The sequence below is a fragment of the Felis catus genome, chromosome D2 (assembly GCF_018350175.1).
Source record: "Felis catus isolate Fca126 chromosome D2, F.catus_Fca126_mat1.0, whole genome shotgun sequence".
NCBI classification, from domain to species: Eukaryota; Metazoa; Chordata; class Mammalia; order Carnivora; family Felidae; genus Felis; species Felis catus.
In genome coordinates, this window is record NC_058378.1 from 67,638,286 (window position 1) to 67,647,347 (window position 9,062).

At 47.7% G+C, this 9,062-nt stretch overlaps 1 long non-coding RNA gene across 1 annotated transcript; it reads left to right on the plus strand.

Annotated features, from left to right (window-relative positions):
• The first annotated feature begins 276 nt into the window (after positions 1–276).
• Positions 277–8,290, plus strand: LOC123380912. The gene is made up of 2 exons (XR_006587310.1): positions 277–706; positions 7,337–8,290. It is a non-coding gene; the product is annotated as an uncharacterized LOC123380912 (long non-coding RNA).
• Positions 8,291–9,062: the final 772 nt, after the last annotated feature.

Sequence of the window (9,062 nt, forward strand, 5' to 3'; positions counted from 1 at the left end):
CAGTTGTGTCTGTTTTATTGATCTTTAATTGACATATTATATTAGTTTCAGGTATCAATGTGATGACAATATTTGCATTTATTGCAAAATGATCACCACAATGAGTCTAGTTAACATCCGTCACCACACAGTTACAAATTTTTTTTCTGGTGATGAGAAGTTTTGAGATCTCCAGTCTCTGCAACTTTCAAATACGCAATGCAGTATTAGTTAACTAAAGTCACCATCCCCGTAACTTATTTATTACATAACTGGAAATTTGTACCTGTTGACCCCCTTCACCTCTTTCACTCACTCCCACCTCCTGCCCTTGGCAACCACCAAGATGATGCGAGAAGGAAATGGGGCAGTGGCCATTAGGACAGTGCCTGGCACTCACCCCGGTGCCAGCAATGAGAGATGCCATTGTTAGGATGACTCCAGCCTTGGGGAACAGATAAGGGAACTGATTCACTCCTTTCTCTTGCCTACTTGGCTCCATTTCATTGGAAGGCAACAGCTGAAGGGCAAGTGACTGAAACAGGAGTAAAGAGATGTTTGGTCAGCACTTGCTCCATGGTGGGGGCTAGTGGGAGGACAGGGAAGTCTGAGACGATCCTGCTCTTAGGGAGTCGACCGCAGGGTGGAGAAGTCAAGACGGAGCCCCAGGGAACCAGGGGACAAGAGGGTCTACTGAACCTGTCAGCTGCAGCCTTGGCCACTCAAGGTGCGTGAACCTACTGCTCAAGAGGGGATTTATTCTGTGTGCTTCTGGGGGCACCAGGAAATGAACATTCTTCTCAGCTCTAGATCCTGTGCAACTCCCACTTGCTAACAAGTGAGCCTCCTTCAGATTTATCTCGGAAGCTGCTGGAGTGTAACAGGAAGGGCAGCAGGCTTGGGGGCTGTGGAGACCTTGGTGTGACCGCCCTTCCGCTGCCCGCTGGCTGGGACCCTGGGCAAGCCCCGTGACCTCTCTGCCCCTCAGCCTCTTCCTCTGTATTGCACACACATGATAGCATTTTCAAAGGGGACAACGGCCATTCAAACTTTTTAAAAAAGGAAATAAGAAAGTATAGAATGTAAGAATAAGGGCTCTGGGAGTGCCCTAAGGGATCAGAGCCAGAGAGGGCCTGGGCTGGGTTGAGGGTTGAAGGCCCAGTGGGTCTGGCCTGGTGTCTGGGGATCCCCGGGCAGGGGTCTGGGGGGATCCAGACAAAAGGTTGCCCTTCAGAGGGTGGGGTGAAGCGACATGCTATAAGCAGCTGAGAATGCGATTGGAGACACTAGCAGCTTCCAGTCCCTTGTGGCGGGGGCAGCGGTCAGGCACAGGTGAGTGGATGGGGTATTGGCAAGTGTTGGCCACAGAGTGCCGACAGCTGCAGGTAGGCTCCCATACGCCCATCCATTCTTTCATTGGCTCAACAACATTCAGACCCGTAGCGGCTACAGGGCCATAGCAGGAAAGAGAGCCACATCCTGGTCTTGCAAAGATCACAGACTTTTAGGGGCGCCTGGGTGGCTTAGTTGGTTAAGTGTCCAACTTCGGCTCAGGTCACGATCTCACAGTCCGTGAGTTCGAGCCCCCACATCGGGCTCTGGGCTGATGGCCCAGAGCCTGGAGCCTGCTTCCGGTTCTGTGTCTCCCTCTCTCTCTGCCCCTCCCCGGTTCATGCTCTGTCTCTCTCTGTCTCAAAAATAAATAAACGTTAAAAAAAAAAATTAAAAAAAAAAAGATCACAGACTTTTACACACACCTTGCACGGTTGGGCCAGGTTCACTTGAAGGCCTAGGGCTGTCTTGTGAGCTCAGTGATGGTGGGAAAGGACAAATGACTTGAGTTTTCTGGACCTTTCCCTCATCTGTGGAGATAGTTCACAGGGTTGACTGGAGGAATAACAGCACTTGAGATCATGATGGAAAATATTTACCATTCCCTGAGTGCCAGTAAATGGCAACTATTTTATTGACATTCATTCATGTATGCTTGAAATTTTAATAACTCAATACAAGTTTTTCTAAAGAAACACTTCTGTGTATGCACGAAGAGAAATGTATGCCTAATTGTCTACAATAGTCAAATACTGAAAACAGCCCAAGTGCCCAACAGCAGGGGAACGTTTAACTGTAACGTGTGCATAAAGGACACACAGCACAGCACCTCACAAGAATGAGGTAGCTAGGGGCACCTGGGTGGCTCAGTCGGTTGAGCGACCGACTCTTGATTTCGGCTCTGGTTGTGATCTCACGGTTCGTGGGATCGAGCCCTGTGTGGGGCTGCATGTTGAGAATGCTAAGTCTGCCTGGGATTCTCTCTGTCCCTCCCGTACTCATCCTCCCTCTGTCTCTCAAAATAAATAAACTTAAAAAAAAAAAAAAAGAATGAGGTACCTTACATCAACTGACATGGAAAGATCTGCAAGAAATGGCATGAAGCATAAAGGGCAAGTTGCAAAATAGAACAGAATGGTTCCATTTCTGTAAGCCTACCAAAGACGATCTAGAAGAATTCACACAAAGTGATTTCACTGTGGTTACCCCTGGAGGAGGGGATGTGGTTAAGGAAGGTGGCCCAAGGGGGGTTTACTTTGTCTACATCATTTAAGTTCAAGAATACCTGTTACCCTTCAGATAGCAAAAATGATTTGAAATGAATGGCTTTATTTTACTTTTTGCACCTCTCTGGGCTTCCGTTTATTTTTCCGCAGAATGAGGGCTTTGCACTAGGAAATAGTTGATGTTCCTGCTGTTCAAATTTTGTCATTGTGGTTAAAATACACAGCATAAAATTTACCGTGTTAGCCATTTCTAAGTTTACAGGTCAGCGGCATTAAGCACTTTCGTGCCGTTTGCTGTGTGACCGTCACCATTGCCCGTCCTCAGAACTTTTACGTCACCCCCAACTGAAATTCTGTGCCCAGTAAATACTAGCTCCCTATTCCCTTCTCCCACCAGCCCCTGGCAACCACTATTCTACTTTCTGTCTCTATGAATTTGTCTGTTCCAGGTATCTCTTAAAATTTTTTAATGTTTTGGGAAGGCAAGCTGGGGCAGCCACTCTGGAAAACAGGATGGAGGTTCCTCAAAAAACTAAAAATAGAACTACCCTACGACCCAGAAATTGCACTACTTGGCATTTATCCACGGGACACAGATGTGCTGTTTCGAAGGGACACATTCACCCCCATGTTTATAGCAGCACTATCGACAATAGCCAAAGTATGGAAAGAGCCCAAATGTCCGTCGATGGATGAATGGATGAAGATGTGGTATATATATATACAATGGAGTATTACTCGGCAATCAAAAAGAATGAAATCTTGCCATTTGCAACTATGTGGACGGAACTGGAGGGTATTATGCTAAGTGAAATTAGTCAGAGAAAGACAAAAATCATATGACTTCACTCATATGAGGACTTTAAGAGACAAAACAGATGAACATAAGGGAAGGGAAACAAAAATAATATAAAACAGGGAGGGGGACAAAACAGAAGAGACTCATAAACATGGAGAACAAACTGAGGGTTATGGGAGGGGTTGTGGGAGGGGGGATGGGCTAAATGGGTAAGGGGCACTAGGGAATCTACTCCTGAAATCATTGGTGCACTGTATGCTAACTAATTTGGATGTAAGTTTAAAAAGATAAAAAAATAAAATTAAAAAAAATTTTAATGTTTATTTATTTTTGAGAGGGAGTGATGCGGGAAGGGGCAGAGAGGCTGAGACACGGAATCCAAAGCAGGCTCCAGGTTCTGAGCTGTCAGCACAGAGCCTGGCGCGGGGTTCGAACTCACAAATCACGAGATCATGACCTGAGCCGAAGTCGGACACTTAACCAATTGAGCCACCCAGGTGCCCCAGGTATCCCTTATAAATGGAAACATATTTGCCCTTTTTTGTCTGGCTTATTTCCCCTAGCATAATGTCTTTAAGGTTTGCCTATGTTGTAGCAGGTGTCAGAGTTTCATTCCGCCTTCAGGCAGAATCTTATTCTATTGTATGTGTAGAGCAAATAGATAAACAATCTATTCCTCCGCCAGTGGACATTTGCGTTGTTTCCACCTTGGCTCTTGTCAGTAGTGCTGCCCTGCACCCTGGGATACAGATATTCTGTATTCTTTCAAGTCTTTTGTGCATACACCCAGATGTGAAATTGCTGGATCATATGACAATTCTATCATTAATTTCCTGAGGAGTCTCCATACTGTTTTCCGTAGAGGCTACATTCCCACCAACAGTGCACAGGGTTTCAATTTCTCCACGTCCTTATCAACACTTGTCATTTTCTGCTTCGTAAATAATTTCTCCCACCCTGTGAGCTGTCTCTTTGCTCTGTGATAGTGTCCTCTGACGCACAACGTTTTAAGTTTTGATAAAGCCCAACGTACCCGAAGGAACGATTTTTAAAAAAAAACAATAAAAAGAGAAGAAAAGAAAGAAAAGGAAAGAACAGGAAGACGAGGCAGAGACGGTGGAAAAAAACACAGACTCCGTGGGTCTTAGCCGTTGTTCCTTGGGCTACATCACCGGCCTGTCAGACGCCCCGGCCGGGCCACAGCCCAGGAGAGCAGCCCAGGAGGGGGAGGCGGGGTGGGCTCCGGGAAGCCCCAGCTCGGCCGGGCCTGAGGCCTGATCGCAGGGAGTGGGCGTGTGTGGATGAGCCTGTTGTTGCCCTGGGGTTTCCCTGAAACCAATGCGTAGGGGACAGGTGGGTGGGCTCAAAGGCAGGAAGTCCTCAGTCAGGAAACCTGTGGGCGTGCCCACCTGCCTCTCTCAGCCTTGTTAACTGAAACTTAAATTCCAGGCCCCAGAGCCGTGGTTCCTAAAGAGCATGTATCTCTCTGCCCTTTGCTCCCCCCAATAATTCCCCACCTATCACTCACGGCCTTTCTTTGGTTTCAGGAGGGTTTTTGTTTTGTTTTGTTTTTGTTTTTTTCAGATTCTAAAAATACTATGCCTCTCGCAAACGGACCAGAGTACAAAAGCTAAAAACTAACCACAAGGCCGGCACCCTGTGGTGATAATGGTTCCTTAACACTGCGAACCTCATGCCAGGAACCGTGCCTGGACTCCCCCAGCACCCCCTCCAGCCCCCAGCCCTTCCGGTAGACATGAGCCCCGTTTGAGGACAGAAGGAACTGAGCCATCAGTGAAGGGCTAGTGTGAGCAGAGTGGGGCTCACCTCGGTTTTTCTGGTTTGAAAGCACATTTCTACATTAGCTTCTATCCTGTTGCTGTTAACATTGGGGCTTATTGTTTTCTAGCCTTAAAAAATAATTGTTTTGGGGCATCTGGATGGCTCAGTCAGTTAAGCGTCCAACTTTGGCTGAGGTCATGATCTCGTGGTTCATGAGATTGAGCCCCACGTCTGGCTCTGTGCTGACAGCTCAAAGCCTGGAGCCTGCTTCCGATTCTGTGTCTCCTCTCTCTGTGCCTCCCCCACTTGCACACGCGCATGTGCTCTCTCTCTCTCTCAAAAATAAACAGACATTAAAAAAATTTTTAATTAAAAAAAATAATTATTATTTTACATTTCAAAACTCCCCTTGGACATATAGAGTCGTTTAGGTATTTTTGGAACAATAAGACATGCTATTTATAACATTTCCTCATAAAATGATCACATCAAATGTTATTTAAAGTTGTTTTTTAAAAATCGGGTGCTGTTTGCTCCTGCCCCAACCCTGCTGTACTGGGCCTTGTGGGCAGTTTCCTTCTTCCTGCAGGTCTCAAGGGGGCAGCTCAGCCAGGTCTGAGGACCTTCGTGTTCTCTAGATGCCAATCACTAGGTAAAGTGTCCTCACCCTTCCACGTTCTGGAAAGGGGTGGAAGTATGGGTTTCCCAGAGGCTGCTGGGAAGGTGTCCCATTGGTCTCTTGTGGGTCTATTCCAACTTCCAACTCTAGACAAGGCTTAGAGACACCCCAAACACACTGGAGTCTCTACCTGGTCACCCGGGCTTGAAACAGGGCTGAAGATACCACATGTCCAAGACTGTAGGACCGGAGATGGCAGCCAGTTTTTTTCTCATCACATCAATAACGTAACATGAAGCTGCAGGGAAGCAAAAGTAAAATAAAATTCATCTGCAATCTCATGACCTAGGAAGGATGATTAACATATATTTTCTGATACATATATATGTGAGGGGGTGGTGGTAATGCCTGTGTTTTTAAACAAACAAAAGAACGCAATTATACTAACTGTACTGTGTTCTTACCTTTCTTCTCTTAGCAATATGTCATGAACATCTTACTGGCTGTGTGACCTTGTGAAAGTTAATCAGACTCTCTGTGCCTCAGTTTCCTCATATGTGAAATGAGGATTAGAGAAGTTATGTCAAGTTCAGAATTGAGCCTGATACACAGTGTGCTCTCAATAAGTGTAGTTGCAATTTTTCTATTGTTAGTCATTCTTAACGGCTGCATAGAATTCCATCGTATAGACCAGTGGATGTGGTTCTCAACTGGGTGGATTGTAACGTCTAGAGACATTTTTGGTTTGTCACACCGGGGTGGAAAGTGCTATTGGCATCAGGTGGGTGGAGACCAAGATGCTTCTAAATATCCTACAGGGCACAGGACAGCCCCCAACAAGAAATCAGGAGTGCTGAGGTTGAGAAACCCTAATCTGGATGATTCCTGGTTTGCGTAACCCTCTCCGTATTGTTGGACATGTACTTTGGACTGATCTCGCTTATTCTGCACCACACTGCAATGAACATGCCAGTGGAGGCTTTAGGCAGGAGGGAGAGGTGATCCTGACCTGCCTCGTGGGGAGTAATTTGGTGCTTGGGGAAGGGTACAGAGTGGCTGTGCCCATATCCAGCCCACGACAGTGGGTGGGAAGGAAGTCTGATATGCATGGCCCTCAAGACCTCATGCACCTCCTGTGACCCCACTAACAATGACTGATGGATCATGTCAGTGGCAACAGAGGGACAGAACTCACCAAGAGCTGTCTGGCTGAGATAAGGGAGAGAAATGCAGGGCTCACATATGTTACGCTTCTGGGTGAGCTGTGGCGGGTGGGGGCAGGGAGGATGAGTTGGGGATGTCTTCCTTGTCTCCAGACTATGAACTAAAATTCATAAACTTTGCCTGGACACCAAAAAACCCCACATTTTAAAAAGCACTTCTCTGCTATTAGTTCTCATAAGGGGCTCCCTGGGTCCCAGAGGTTTTGACAGGCTGAATGCCGGGCTTCCGGGCTATAGCACTCAGTCCCTTCCTCTGATCAGGCTGCTGCCTGCCTCCCTCCTGAAGGATCCCAATCTCGACCCCCTGAGTCCTCCCCATGCCGGCAGCCCCCCGGTGGCCCCCCAGTCTTTATTTTTTCAGCCTTCTCTCCACCAGGCACTGGGACCAAATGAACAACACAGACAGGACCCCTGCCTTCACAGGAGCAGACCACACACATGGAAACGAGTCAGTAAGCAGGCGATTCTGAAAGATGGGGTGACACATGGAGCATCTTCTCTGAGGAGACCACTGGGCTGCTGTGACCCGATGATGAAAAGCCTGTGAAGATCTGGAGGAAGAAGTTTGTGGCAGAGGGAGCAGCAAGTTCAAGGACCTGTGCTCAGTTGGGGAATAGACACATTTTTTTTTTTTTATGAAAAAAATTCTAATTATTTATTTATTTATTTAGAGAGGGGGGAGAGAGCGCGCGAGCAGGCGAGGGGCAGAGAGAGAGAGGGAGAGAGAGAATCGCAAGCAGGTTCTGCGCTGTCGGCCCGGAGCCCGACGCAGGGGTGGATCCCTCGAACTGTGAGATCATAACTGAGCCAAGATCAAGAGTCGGCCACCCAATTGACTGAGCCACCCAGGCACGCCGGAATAGACACATTTTATAGCAGAAAGTCTCAACCGCCTTACCCAAAGCTGCCATTTTGTGGACAAGCAGGCCGGGGCCAGAGGAGCTAGTAGGTAGACGATTCCTCTCCCCCCTGGGCCAGGCAAGTCTGCAACTCCCCCCTCCAGCTTCAGCACACCCACCCTGGAGGCATAGAACACGGTCCTGGGAGGATCCTCTCTGGCTGGGTCCTCTCCCTCCTCTGTCTCAGCTGGAAAATGCATGCAGACGCGGGTAGGTGAGGGCAGCGTTTCGAGAGACCCTGGAGCCCTTTCTCCTTGTCTGTCCGTGGGGCACCTTAACAATCACCAGCTGAAAAAACAAACTTGGGGGCAGCTCACCTCACAGCAGGTGCAGAGATGCCAAGGCTGTGAGGGTCACATGGGCCCCGATTCTCCTCTCAGGGTGAGACAAGCAAGCGTGACCTGGAAGAATAAAAGCATTTGTGGTTCTGACTGCCCCGTGTCCCAGCTTCCACATTAAAACCCCAACATTCTGGGGCGCCTGGGTGGCTCAGTCGGTTAAGCGTCCAATTTCTGTCCAGGTCATGATCTCTCAGTTTGAGGTCTTGAGCCCCGCGTCGAGCTCTGTGCTGACAGCTCAGAGCCTGGAGCCTGCTTTGGACTCTGTGTCTGTCTCTCTGCTCCTCTCCCTCTCCCAGGCACTGTCTGTTTCTCTCAATCTCTCTCCAAAAAAAAAAAAAAAAAAAAGTAAAAAAAAATTAAAAACCCAACAAACTAAAATCTTTTAGGTCCTCATCTGGTCCTTGAGGAACCAGAATTCTAATTAACCAGTTTAAAGGTGCGATGACAATGCTTTCACCCAATGGTTAGGCAGGTGAAACTAGAAAATTCCTTAAAGGGGCAAGTGGAAATCCCGCACAAAACACCATTGGGTCTTAAACAGAGAAACGGTGTGCATCCATCTCCTGTTAAGAGAAATGGAGAGTAAAACTGCTCTGAAACACCGGGCTTCCCCTGTCCATTTGGGAAAGACTGAAATGTGCTAACACGGGAGGATGGGGTGTAGCCTGTACAAACTTGATGGAGGGCCAGTTGGCTTTATGTTGTAAACGTATGAAAGTTTGCACTCTGACCTGGTGACTACTTCCAGGAATTTATCCCCCAGCTAGACCCACAGGTGTCTTGTTTGTAAAAGCAGATGGCAACTTAAACGTCCTAGTGTGGGATTGGCTAAGACATCATGGGATGTCCACACATCAGAGGA